The following is a 14,517-nucleotide window of genomic DNA, read 5'->3' as shown; positions in this document are numbered from 1 at the left end:
CTTACTATTGTAAATCCTCTTTACTATAGGTCTACTAACCCTCCTTGGTTGACGTCCACATGGGTGGAGAGGTTATCCTCAACAGTGGTGGTGTCACTCATAGCAATGTATTTCACGAGATGTTCAATTGTTTTTTTGGATGTTTACTAGGTAGGACTTTGAAGACTGAAAAGGAAAAGGCATCAAAACTTTCAAAAGCAGTTCAAATTGTGTCAACGAATAGAAGGCATAGTGCTTGGAAAGCATCTGTAGGGAGTCGAGGGGTCACATGTTGGTTGAAAATAGAGTTAGACAAGGGAGAAGATGGGTTCAATGAGAAACCAAAGCTATGGTGTAATTATATACATCTATGAAATAAATAAAGTGCACGTTTTGACCATAATTTGTGTACTCACACTTCTTGGAGTCTGGGATCTCTATGAGGGGTGACAAGGCAAGCTTAGGAAGGTGGAGTGGGGGATAGTGAGGTTGCAGGATGTAGAGGAAGGGGAAGGGAGGGGGGGTAGGGGAGGTGGGGCGGCAAGGTGGAACCCTTAACCTAATTGAAAGGGGCCTAAAAAAGATGATGGGCCTATATGAAACGTTTTATAAAGCCCTAACTCTCATTATTCGATAGAAAGAGTAAAGAACACTACCAAGCCAAAAGGTCTTTGCCTCCAGACTTATTCCTCTAGCTCCACAACCCGCATGGCTTCCACGCACACAAATCTCTCTAGGGATGCAAATCCCTTTGGTGGCACCTTCCACCATGAGCGCTCCTGTGAGCCCTCCCTTCTTGTGAGCCCTCCCCTAGCTCCTAAGAGCATGATCCCTCCCCTGACTCCTGTGAGCCCTCCCCTAAATCCCGTGAGCCCTCCCCCAACTTCCATGATGATAATCTAGACTCCTGTGAGCCCTGCTTTGACTCGTATGAGCAAGAATACCGTGATCCCTCCCTTGATCATCACAATAGAACTACTCACCTCTCTCCTACCCATGACCAATAGCCCCATGATAGAGACACCTCCTCTCTCCATGAGAGACAAGCCACCCCTACCCATGAGAAGTCCCCTGAGTCTTCCCCAGTTGAACAGAATGTTTTTGAGAATCTTGCCGAGATCAAGCAACTTGCTGAAAGGCCTCTTGAAAAGTAGACAATAAGGAAATCCACAATCATCCCCCTTCCTATTCTATAGCTAATAATGGACATAGTACCTATGCCACCATAAGGGGTCCCCTTGCCACCACCTAAGAAGGGACAGAACAAAGAAGATGCCACAAAAGCCCCATCAAGGGGATAGAGTTCAAGGCATAGGATTAAGTTAGGCACGGAAGAAGGATTCAAAGGATTAGAAGATTAGAGAAGAGTGCCATAGGATGTTCAAAGCAGACAAGGGACCATGGAGCCATGTTCGGGTACCTGTAAGGCCTCCACCAAGAGTGAGGAAGCCATACAGAGTGAGACTAGGAGCAAGAGCCCTTAGAGAAATTAGAGAACTATAGAAGAGCACTAAGAACCTGATCCTATGTGCGTCTTTCCCATGAATTGTATGAGAGATTGCATAGGGATACAAGGACAATATGTACTTCAATAAATACAAGAGCTATGGGGGAGCAAGTCACAACAGGGCTCTTCGAGGATGCAAACGTGTGTGCCATCCATGCAAAGCACGTCACTGCTGTGATGGACAAAGACATGGATCTAGCAAAGTGGCTATGGATGGATCCCAGCCTTAGGCCATAGAATATCATGGAGCCCAATCTTAGGACATAGACTTTCCCCTTGCCCTTTGGAGGCACAACATTGTATCTGATGCCCACAATGAAAACTCTTTTAATGAAATGTACTTTGATTTTCTACAATTATATCGAATTGTTGAGTATCTTTTACATTTTTATTATGATGCATTTGGCTTTTCTTTTTCAATGCTAAAAGGGTAAATAATATAATTTCAAAATGGTACTTTCATTCTATAAAATCCAAGTGGAATTCCACTATGCCACAGAAGGCCAAAATGTCCGAGACATTGAAAGGAGTCTAGAAACCCTAAAACCCACAATGGCATGAATTTAGGCATTTGGATAACCTCCAAATGCCCAAATTCGTGTTGTGGTAGGTTTTATGGTTTTGGAGTCCTCGAAATAGCTTGAAAAATTTTGCCTTTTTTGCGCCTTCTATAGTGTGGTGAAATTCCTTGTGGATTTGATAAAATCGATGACTAAAGTGTCCAGAACTATCCAACAGCATAAAATTGGCTTTCATTCTACTTAAAAAGTAATAAATATAAAAATTAATGTTTGGGCTTTGACATGAAGGATCTTGAAATCATGCCATATTTTCTTACATTCTGAAAGGTTAAATTATGTCATTTCATGATGGAATTGTCATTTCTATAAAATCCAAGATAATTTCAACATGCCACAAATGGAAAAGTTTTCTTGAACATCACAAGATCACAAATAATAAAACCCACCATGGTGTGAATTTGGAAATTTGTGGCCTCCCCAAATGGTCAAATTTGTACCATGGTGGGTTTTATGTTTTTGGGGCTCCTTGCAACATCTTGGACAACTTTGCCATCTGCGACGTGGTGAAGTTTCTCTTGGATTTGACAAAAATGATCATCACAGTGCCCAGAATTAGCCAAGAGAATATAGAATTGGCTAGAAACATAGCAGTGGATGCAATGTTTAAACAATTAATATGATGTAATAAATATGTTAATCCATGGAGGAATATATCAAGAACATCGACGATGACTTAAAACAAATACTACAATAAATAAGGAAACAAATGCAATGTTTATACAATTAATTGGATGGAATAATATGCTAAACCATGGAGGAATAAGTGTGAAGAGAGTGGGAGAGAAGGAAGGAGTCTCACTTGCGGCTTTCTCACATACACAATGGGGGAATATACACAAAGTTGGAGGCTGAAAATTGTTTTCCTCTTCTTAGTTGTGAAAGCCAAAAGAACTCTCTTAGTACAAAAGAATAGGTGAACCCTATATGTGGGTCTCAAACCAAACTCATCTAACTAAGGTGGCATACTAACTGAGCCACTAACTAGAGTACATAAAGATAGCTGTCATCTAGCTATTATTCATGGGTGGTGTACCCAACCACATCTGCACCTAACAAGTCGGTGACATAAATGCATAACGGTCTCATAACGGTCACCCTGGCATATCACGAGTAGAGCTCGATATCTCAACAATAAGAAGGACATGTATCCATTTAAATAGATTTTGTACTCCAAAATGTATTACAAGGAGCCTCATAGGCTAGCTTTATTCTTAACTACTTCTAACACATCACTAATAGAGGTCTTTGAATCCCTGACTATACTCCTAGATCCAAACCTATTTGTAATAGCACTAAGATTATCCTCCCTTGCTGCCAATGACATAGCTATTACCTTGTATGAATATTCGATGCAAACGAATTAACAAGAGCTAGGCAATGGACCAAAATGACCCTGTTGCCATTCTGAGTGATGTTGGAATACCCAACAGCATGTAATGCCTTGCACGTTAGCAGCTCCGTAGGCCCTCAAGGAGAAAATTTCCAATGGAAGACCACAATGTGTTGTGCCACTTCACCGAAGTAATGGTATAAAGAATGATCCCTCCCAAATGCACTGTGAACATGGTCTCGTCAAAATGAGAACTCATCCACCTCAAATGCCTCCTGCAATAATTCAACAAACATTAGAAGACCAACAAAACAAGCTATACTAGAAGACCATCAAAATCCAACTTACCACCAGTGTCGTCAGATTCTATTCCTTCCTCTCTTCCAATATGGATGGATCGCTCTGATGTATCCTATTCCCTTTTAGAGGTGGAATCTTTCTCCTGTTCTGTCTTGGAAGTACAAGATTTTGTATCGGAGGGCTACGCATCATATATTGACATGTCAGCATCTCTCAATGTAACCAACATCGTTAGTAGAAAGTCTTCCATTGTTTGATCTTCTGAACCCAAAAATATGGGATCTTTGACACTTGCGTCAACATTGAGCCCAGATAGGACTCTGAGTGACTGATCCTCTTGTAGTACAAAAAGCACCTCGATGTCATGGAGGAACACATGCTCTTCTGCGTGAATGAGGAGGGAGGACAATGACCACTTGTCTGATGCTAGGTTAGTAGTCTCCGAATGCAGATTCTTGCTCTATGCTTGTGGAGGTCTCTTGGAGTAGGTCCAATGCTTTAGTTGCTTCCACCTTGTCCCTTGCATGGTCAAGAGTCTCTTTCATGTATAGGTCAGATTCTAGTGTAGGGATGAGGATATCAGCAGCTTTGGTAGAGGGGGTGCTTGATGATGAGGTTTCTTCCTCTGAATTTCCTTCTTGGAGAAGAAAGATGAAAGTCATCTCCTATGAAAGGAACCTACTGCCTGTATTTCCCATGACCCCCGCTTCCAAGTCATTAACTTCTAGCTTCCATCCTCTATAAGATTATCACAGAGTGGGCCAAGCGCTTCACAAACTTGGGTTTGTCTAGGAATAGAGGCTTGATGTAATCTATCGAAACCCATCTTTTGAAGACACATCAAGTTGATATGAAAAATTAGTGAGATTTTCTTGCATGAAGTTGATGAGATATTTGAAGTCATCCTTGGTTCATATATATGTGCACAGAGCATGTATGGGCTTGTCAAACAACAAAAAAGATCTTCCTTGTGATTTGCAAATGTAGTTCGCGAGATGAAATCATGGAACATAGCTCTTACTAAATCCATGGAAGATGTTCTATGGCTCTTTAAAAGTGAAAGTGAAAGTGAGAATTGAATGTAAAAATGGCTCTTACCTCTCTATATATGTCAAAACTCTAAAAATTAAAACACTAAATCATAAAATCCCCAAAAATTTTGGAAAATTTTTAACATGAAGCACATGAAAAAACATCAAAAGAAATTACACCTCTTTTTGAATTTCCTTCATTTTGAAACAAGAACTAAGAAATAGAAAAAAATTTAATGTTGCACTAGTCAAACACATTGTTAACTATCTTCAAAGTTGTATGAGGAATGAAATTGGCACTATGCATGCAATTCTCTACATGTTGGCCGATCTTTTCTCCATTTAAGATAAAGGTGAAGGACTCTTTCATGCCACCCTCCATGACCAATGTGTATTCTTGCACATCCCTTAGAGTCATTGTGATGTGACAGTCACATTAGACATGCTTACCCATGTATTGTCTTCATTGTTAGAGTCAAGGGGAAGCCACTAGCCATTTGTTTTCTTCCAACCTATACTAAAAAGCTAAATACAACATTCGGTGTGATATATGGTATCTGATAACCACATTGTCCCTATGTGTGCCATTGAAACACATAATCCTTTTGTTCACCTAACTTGGTTCTCCAATTCATCCCAAGTAAATGTTTTCAAGAGCATTTTCATCTAGATGCTTGCAGGACCACAAAGTTTTTGTTATATGCATATGCATATTCTAAAAACAAGAAGAAAAATTGTGAAGATGCATAAACCAAGATAGCATTGCCCATTTGGATCCAAACATGAAATTTATGGCCATGCCCACATCCTTAGCAATCTTGTCCCATCACGATTGTAATGTCCTTGAATTCACCATGTAGCAATCCATGTCTTGAAGTTGTGGTGGTGCAATGCTTTGTAGATGGCCATATCTTGATGATGTCCTTAGAGTGATGTATGTAGCATTGTACCAACACACATTCTTCTTTCACAAGGAGGATAACTTATACCTAGCATGCATTTGCTTACCTAAATCCTCAGGAATTGCAGTGAGCTTGCCTATGAATGACTCGACTGGTTCCCAGTCCTCAAAGTATGAAGGGAAAACATCTACCATATGATAAGAGCTCTTATAAACCAAACAAAATATTTCCAAATTGAGTCATTACATGTACAAGTGGAAAAGGTGGTATCTTAGATTGATTGAATGATGGAGGTAGCCACATACCTTTTCCCATGTAGATGTGTTGCACATTTGCAAGCCATCCTTTCTTCCCAAATTGAATTTCAAAATGCGGCCCTTCCATTCAAGCAAGATATCACCTCTCTTGCTCTTGGAAAGATTCTGTGGACCTTTGACTGATACTTTCATGACTATCTAGTAAGCTATAGGTGCAAGGTGATAAAGTGTGCTAATGTCCAAGTGAATTGGTTTCATGTGTTTGAAATGTATATAGATTTCATAAGAAATGTACTTAAAAAGCCCTAGTACAATGAGAGACACTAAGAGAAGGGGGTAGCCAGTAGAAGTGACAAGTTGAGAGGGCATGAGGGGGAGGTGGTGGGAGGAGAGGCTAGATGGGGACAAGGGGTCATGAGGAGAGCTCAGAGGACATGATGAATGATAGTGAAGGGGGAGTAGGTAAGAGAGACTATGAGAAATGAGGTGGTGAGAAGAAGTGGGGGGACTAGGTCAGTGAGAAGAGCAAGTACCAAGAGAATGTTGCCTAAGGGAATGAGACTATGAGGGGGGACAGGGCTCATTGGGAGATGATTCCTATTGGTGTGAGGGTGTGAGGAGATCATGCCTATTGGTGGAGAGGGTGTGAGGGGCGAGCAGAGATCGCCATCTAGGGGTCAAAGAGAATTGTAATGGGATGCAGGGTGGAAAGATTGAGGAGCTATGGGGACAGTGTTTCTAAGGGTGGTGGGAGTGACAATGAGATATAGAGAGAGTTGAGAGTGGGAGGAGAGGCTCAGTGAGGGTGGCAAGCAAAGAGAGAGAGAGAGAGAGAGAGAGAGAGAGAGAGAGAGAGAGAGAGAGAGAGAGAGAGAGGTGCAAGGATTCATAAGAGTAGTCCATAGACCAAGTGGTGAAAATGGAGCAAAGCACAAAAAGCAAATGATGAAAACTGAGCAAGAAAAACTTTTTTATAATTCAATACATGCATCCATTGAACAATAGTTGTGAAGCATATTCATCAAAGGACTAGAATGCCCATTCCAAATTTTGGTTTAAAGTAACCTATTCATCAACATTAAGGTCACATTGATCAAAGTCCAAGTTGAACTATAAAACTGACTTGCTTTGACCTCTTTTCCTCATATAGTTCTTTCTGTAGAGCTTCCAACTATTCCTACAATATAGTCTCCCTTATGGACTGCTCAGTCCTCATGTGGTCTGGAAATGAGGGATTCCAATGTCATCATTAATTTTTCTTTTACTTGTAACTACATATTCTTCATGTACTCATAAAATTTCTTTTGCACTTCCTCCACACTTTTTCCACTTATGAATGCCCCCACAATTTCTAATGTATCATCATCAAATATTGATTTCATTTGATTTTCTACAATAGTCAATTCACTAAGTCTTTCCTATAGTAATTTGTTCTCTGTTGATAGTTGAGAATTCCCCTCCATTACCTAGCTTAATTGCTCTAACAAGGTATTTTTCACTTCTGATAGCCACATCTGTACATCTTGGATAATATTAGTTTTTGCAACTAGTAGCTATTGCAATTTTTGTGTCTTCTCAACAATAAGGGTCTACTTTTGCAATTCTCCCAAATCCAAAATAGTTGCCGCTTCTTTTTCTTGTGCTTCTTTCTCCTTCTACAATAACTGTCCTTTTCTTGTATCCATATGTTTTTCTCCTCTGTCATTTGTTCGATCTCTGTTTGAAGTTTGGTAAGCTTATTATGTACATGCTTTTCAATTTCTCATGTCCATCTCTGAATGACTTTTGTCTTTCTATCCCCAATACCTCTAACAATATTTTAGCATTTTATGTTTTGATCTTTCGTTGTTGATGGTGAGTAGAAAGAATATTGAAAGAAGAAATTAATTGGCTAACAACCAAATTAGCTTGTTCCTCAGAAATTACTATAGCCTCTCTTGATGTTGAAGGCAGATTAGGATCATTTAGTACCAACATCTATTTTGGGTGAGTGCTCTGCTACTCATCTAGCCTATCAGGTGATGGTATGATGAGTTCTTGAGTTTTGTCTTCTAGCTTCTCCTCAACTGGTTTGTCAAGCATTTCTTCCCTTGGCTTGGCATTCTCCTTTTCAACTTCCTGTTTGTCTTCTGCATGTTTATGCTCTGTAGCAGTGCTTCCTTCTCCTTATAATGTGACTCGTTTCCTTGATGTTCATATCCTTTTCTCCTCTTGCATTTGGCTTTTCTCCTCCTTGCTTGAACCTTAGCTTCATAACTTTTCTAGTTCAAGTGGCAGGATGGGGTGATCTTCAACCACTCTAACTATTTTATATGATTGCTTAATGTCTAGGTCTGTGTACACAATTTTCTTTATCTCTAGTCTTTCATCTTCTTTAAGTGGTATTTTTCTTGGGCTTTCTGAACGCCCTTCTTCTCTCAAGAGCCTTCCCGGTTGTGTTATTATATTGGCATACTCAAATAATCCTGCAAGCATCTGTCTTAATTTGGATTGTGTTACACTCCCTCTTTTGTCCTTTCCTAGAACTTTGCACATATTTCTAAAATGAATTATTCCATCCCTATCATGTATTTGCATCCATTTCCAGCCGATAGAATAATAGATTAATAAGCTTCTAACATATAGTCATACTTGATGAGGAACAAAATTCTCTCCAAAAACCACAAAATTTACTTCTGCCTCACGGAGCTCCTATAATTCTTGATCATATAATATAGTCATGTAGTCTGTGGCATCCCAAATTCCACCACCATCTGTTGTGTTGTGCATTTCACCTCTACCTTAGTGGGTGCATCAGGGCGCAATGGCGATCGAAATACTTTTGAGGCCACTTCTTTGTAGGTTAAAAAGGAAGTATTATAATAGGTTAATAAGTTAGTATGCTTAAGCCTTGTTGAGAAAGATTGATTAGGCCTTAGAAACATCACATTTGCACACACTTGCACATGCACATGAACACAAATGCCTATGTTTAGTAATTTTTATATCATAAAAGCATTTTGTATTATTCATTCCATTTATAAAGCGTGGCTTCATTTTTGTATTTTATGTTTATAAGAAAATTATATGATGGTGCATCCTCAACTGCTTCATGCTTTTTAGCCATTAATAGGCAATCTTCATAAAATTTCAAGCGATTTATTATAGGACTACATTGACTGGGGTCTCTCTCTCTCTCTCTCTCTCTCTCTCTCTCTCATGAAGACATAATATTAACATGGGCAAAGATTGTTTTTGTGAAAGTATGTATACTAAAAAAAATTGTATATAATAAGATCATGCTATCTCAAGTATAGTCACTAGTACATTCATAAGAGAGGTAATCACACTCCTATTATAGGAACTTTAAAGGATTCACCATGGTCTACATTCCCAATATCTAAGAAATACCATTGTGGTGACTTGTATGATCCTTTATGAAGAAAAGATGACAATTGCATATCCTCAAGATGTGGTAGGCTTTAGCTCTAGTCACCTCTAAATTTCCTATGGCTACAAGACCAATAACGTTGTAAAATATATATGATATTCACCCATCCATACGTGATAGATTGCTTTGTTGGCTCTTTGTTGGGCACTTATGGTGACATGCGAGCATCTCTCACACTCAATCCTACCAACTCAATTATGCACGAAGGATTACATGGGTGCGATATTTTGTGAAGGCATGGACCTCGCATGGACAAGAGCCGAAAAAACAAGGTGCACAAGTGCATGATGGCAATTCCCTTTAAGATGAGCAAATGTTAGAGATTCATAAATAAAATAAATTTTATTCCTTGAAATCAAAGGCAACCTAGGATCCCAGCCTTAAGACCTAATTGAGGTGGATAACCCGTCGTAGACATGTCATGCTACTCGTAAAAGCAATCTGAAACTATTTAAAGAGACTATAAGCCCAATTGAGAAGGACTTTCTCCACTTTCCAAGGGCACCTTTCATGATGTAAGTGTGCTCTTTATTGGGCAATGCTACCAAAAGTCTAAGTAGGTGCTATTCAATTGAGTCCCTCTGCATTGGGCAATGCTAACAAAAGTCTTAAGTAGGTGCTATTCAATTGTGTGGGGTGTGCAAGGGATGGAAGAGAGTTGAAGGACCAAAGGGTGAGAGAGTGGATTCTCCACCTTGTTCTCTTTGGATAAGTTTGCAAAAACATTTGATAAAAATTTGGAGAGCGGATTCTCCACCTTGTTCTCTTTGGATAAGTTTTCAAAAAAGACGTTACGTTGATGTAATTGTAGGCAACAAACAAAGTTAAGTTTGAAGTTCAAACGTGCATACCTTCATTGCATTCATCTTCTCAAATGGAAACCTCCACCTCTCTCGTCGCCCTCCTCTCCCTTGCCCTCCTCTACCGCACCTTCTCCCGCTTCCGCACCAAGCTCCCCCCTCCAAACACACATGATAGCCACCATGTCTCCCATCTGTATCCTTCTATTGCCTCCCATCACGTGTTTATCAGCCACCTTGGATTAGACATGAAGCGTCGCTTTGCTAATCATCTTTACCATACTCTCACTCATCGTGGGATCAACGCATTTGTGGATATGGAGGATCTCCCGGCGCAGACACATGACGTTCGCCCTTTCGTGCTGGAAGTTGCCCGGAGAGCAATCATTCACGTGCCTATCTTTACTCGTACCTACGCAGAATCTTGCTGCTGTCTGGATGAGCTTGTCGTAATGATGAAGAGTACCAAGAGCTCTAGTAATGCCAAGGTATTTCCTGTCTTCTATGACGTGAACCCAGAAGAGCTTAGGCAGCGTGACGGGCCGTTTGCAAAGGCCATCAAAGCGCATCGAAAAAAGCGTAAGCGCAACGAAGACACGATCAAAGGGTGGGAAGATGCTGTACGCGATGCTTCCTGGCTGCAGGGTTTTTTGCTGGAGAAGTATAACAAGTAAGAACTGGAATCGATCAGCTTTGTTCTTGCATCTCCAGTCTAGTTTTCATAACTTCATTCTCCTCAGCTTTCAAAACGTTATGCTTGATTCAATATTGATCTATACGACACGTTCATTACGTAGATTTGAAGGGGAGTTGATCCAAGATCTTGTAGCGAAGATAGAAGAGGACATGCAAGATAGGGCCGTGGTGGAGGAAGATCACTGTAACACAGTTGCGATGGACAAGAGGGTCGATGAGTGTAACACAGTTGGGTTGGAGAAGAGGATCGATGAGTGTAACACAGTTGGGTTGGAGAAGAGGGTCGATGATGTGTTGGAGAGGTTGCATTTGAAGGAAAAGAGAATTGTGTACTTCGTTCTGCTTTGGGGTATGGGTGGCATTGGCAAGACTTCTCTTGCTAGAGCTGTTCACAACAGACTTGGAAAGGAGTTTCAAGCAGCAAGCATGGTGAAAAATTGTAAGGATAAGAAAGCGAGTCAAATACAATCTCAGCTCTTTAACGATTTGGTGCGTGAGGAGAATGACATTGTAAAGAAATTAACAAAGGGAGAACGCTTAAAACGTGGCTTACTGGAGAAGTCCGTTTTGATCATATTGGATGATGTGAAGAACTATGCCTCCGTCACGGACGTTATAGATCCTACATCACTTCACCCGGGAAGTAGAATTCTTGTCACGTCCAGGGACCGAACAGTACTTCCTCACGAGAATGACTTCTCTGATTTCTTCAAGGGTGAGCTCTATTTGGTACAAGGCATGGACTTGGATGAGTCCTTGCGACTTTTCTGTCTTCATGCTTTTAAGGAGCCTTCTCCAGCGTCAGAATTTAAGGGGCTAGCAGAGACAATCAGTGAAGCTTGCAGTGGACTTCCCCTTTCCCTAGAGGTGCTTGGTCGTCATCTCAGAATGAGGAAGCAAAAGGAATTCTGGGAAGAAGCAATCGAGATGTTAAGGAGCAACGTTCACCAAGGCATAGCGAGCAAACTGATGATTTGCTACAAAGCTCTTGATAAGCATGAGCAGGAAATGTTTCTAGACGTGGCCTGCCTCATGATCGGTAAAAGCAGGCGGAGTGCTGAATACTTTTGGGATGGTTTGGTAGTTGGGTGGAGAAGTGGTCTAGAGACGTTGGTTGAACTCTCTCTCGTGAAGGTGGATGAAGACGAGTCCTTTGGGGTCGGGAAGATGGACAAACACAAGCACTTGACAATGCATGATCACTTGAGGGACTTGGGGAGAGACATCGTTGAGGAGGAATACAAAAAGTCAGGCAAATTGAGCCGGCTGTGGGATAACACTGACTTGTTGTTGCAAGTGTTGCAAAGTAATCAGGTATTTACTACGCTCTTGACTTCTTTGCGTTCAGCACATCTACAAAGAATGGCGTAGCAAGTGAAAGCAATTCAGATACAATAGAATCTGCAAATTGGTTGTTGCTATCAATGCACAAAGAAACATGGTCTACTGGCCATCCTTTATTTTAGAGGCTGGTTTCGTTTTCTTTCTCTGTCTTTGCACCTACATTCGTTGTTCTGAATGGTGTGGAGGGTGGATTTTCCACATGCATTGATGATCTACACTATATCTTACGATGCCGGTTCACCTATTTTGGTGCAATATTCATATGTAAGGAGTGTGGCTGATGAAGTAATGGGATTTAATATATAAATGAATGTGGATTCGTACCAAACATTTGCGGTACGTTCCTCTCCTGGTGGTGCTACTGCATAAGAGTTATGATATGGTGTGCTTTGTGGTTGCAGAGTCTTGATCGAATCTGTGGGCTTACTGCCACCTCCCTGCCTAGTTTGGATGCAGGTTCACTTTCCCAAATGCGATCTTTACGATTGCTTTTTTTAGAAAATGCATGCCTAGATGGTGATGTTGAGGGGTTAAAAGGGTTGCAAATCAAGTGGTTGAACTTTTGTGGTAAAGCTCCACCTAAAGAATTACACTCGGAGTTTCTTTCTGTGCTGAAAATAGATCTGCAAATATCGGTACGTATTAATTGTGTCCCCCCCCCTTCCCCCTTTTTCTGTTGGATCTTCAAGTTTTGTAATGTGAATTTAAAGAGTGAATTTAATCTAAGAGGCCGCAAGTAATTGCCCAAGGTCCCATGTACCTTTGGAAAGTCCCAATATTTAGTGAAGAATTGCAGTTTTCACAAGACTTCTCTTGAAAGTTTAGATGTTCTGACGTTTGAATCATGCACTTCACAGATTGAACTTCCCTTTTCTTGTGGACAACTAAAAAGGCTGCAGAAGCTTGAGATGAACTGTTGCAAAAGGCTACCCGAAGATTTTGGGTCTCTTGGAAGTCTAGAAGAGTTGGGTATACGCGGCTCAGCAATTGCCAAGCTTCCACCTTCCTTTGGGCAGTTGAAAAAGCTACGGAAGCTTGACATGGATGGGTGCGGAGAGCTGAAGGAGCTACCGGAGGATTTCGGGTCTCTTGAAAGACTAGAAGAGTTGGGTGTACGTGGATCAGCAATTGTTGAGCTTCCTTCTTCCTTCGGGCAGTTGAAAATCCTACGGAAGTTTGACATGGATGAGTGCAAAGGGATGAAGGAGCTACCAGAAGATTTTGGGTCTCTGGACAGTCTAGAAGAGTTAGGTGTATGTGGCTCAGCAATCACCAAGCTTCCTCCTTCTTTTGGGCAGTTGAGAAAGCTACAGAAGCTTAACATGTATGGGTGCAAATGGCTGAAGGAGCTACCAGAAGATTTTGGGTCACTTGAGAGTCTAGAAGAGTTGGGTGTATGCCTCTCAGCAATTGGCAAGCTTCCTTCTTCCTTTGGGCAGTTGAGAAAGTTACGGAAGTTTGACATGGATGGGTGTGAGGGGCTGAAGGAGCTGCCGGAAGATTTCGGGTCTCTTGGCAGTCTAGAAGAGTTGGGTGTATGCGGCTCAGCGATCACCAAGCTTCCTTCTTCCTTCGTGCATTTGAGAAAACTACGGAAGCTTGACATGTATGGGTGCGAAGGGCTGAAGGAGCTACCAGAAGATTTTGGGTCTCTCGAGAGTCTAGAAGAGTTGGGTGTACGTGGCTCAGCAATCACCAAGCTTCCTTCTTCCTTCAGGCAGTTGAGAAAGCTACGGAAGTTTGACATGGATTGGTGTGAAGGGCTGGAGGAGCTACCGGAAGATTCTGGGTCTCTTGAAAGTCTAGAAGAGTTGAGTGTATGTGGCTCAGCAATCACCAAGCTTCCTCCTTCATTCACGCAATTGAGAAAGCTACGGAAGCTTGACATGTATGGGTGCGAAGGGCTGAAGGAGCTACCGGGAGATTTTGGGTCTCTGGAAAGTCTAGAAGAGTTGGGTGTACGCGGCTCAGCCATTGCCAAGCTTCCTTCTTCCTTCGGGCAGTTGAGAAAGCTACGGAAGTTTGACATGGATTGGTGTGAAGGGCTGAAGGAGCTACCAGAAGATTTTGGGTCCCTTGAAAGTCTAGAAGAGTTGGGTGTATGCGGCTCAGCAATTGCCAAGCTTCCATCTTCTTTCGGGCAGTTGAAAAATCTCTGGAAGCTTGACATGTATGGGTGTAGAGGGCTGAAGGAGCTACCAGAAGATTTTGGGTCTCTTGAAAGCCTAGAAGAGTTGGGCATACGAGGCTCAGCAATCGCCAAGCTTCCTACTTCCTTTGGGCAGTTGAGAAAGCTACGGATGTTTGATATGGATGGGGAGGGGCTACCAAAAGTGTCTTGAACGACAGTGGTGGAATGT

At 41.4% G+C, this 14,517-nt stretch overlaps 1 pseudogene across 1 annotated transcript; it reads left to right on the top strand.

Moving 5' to 3' along the window:
- Positions 1-10,189: 10,189 nt before the first annotated feature.
- Positions 10,190-14,182, top strand: LOC147888511 (disease resistance protein L6-like; annotated as a pseudogene). The gene is made up of 4 exons (XR_015543020.1): positions 10,190-10,787; positions 10,915-12,127; positions 12,559-12,792; positions 13,015-14,182. The product of XR_015543020.1 is annotated as a disease resistance protein L6-like (transcript).
- The last annotated feature ends 335 nt before the right edge of the window (positions 14,183-14,517 follow it).

Source organism: Dipteris shenzhenensis, chromosome 21 (genome assembly GCF_047967505.1).
Source record: "Dipteris shenzhenensis isolate YYH24624 ecotype China chromosome 21, Dip_SZ_1.0, whole genome shotgun sequence".
Lineage (NCBI taxonomy): Eukaryota > Viridiplantae > Streptophyta > Polypodiopsida > Gleicheniales > Dipteridaceae > Dipteris > Dipteris shenzhenensis.
The sequence above is the reverse complement of the archived record's forward strand: the minus strand, read 5'-3'. Positions and strand labels throughout refer to the sequence as shown.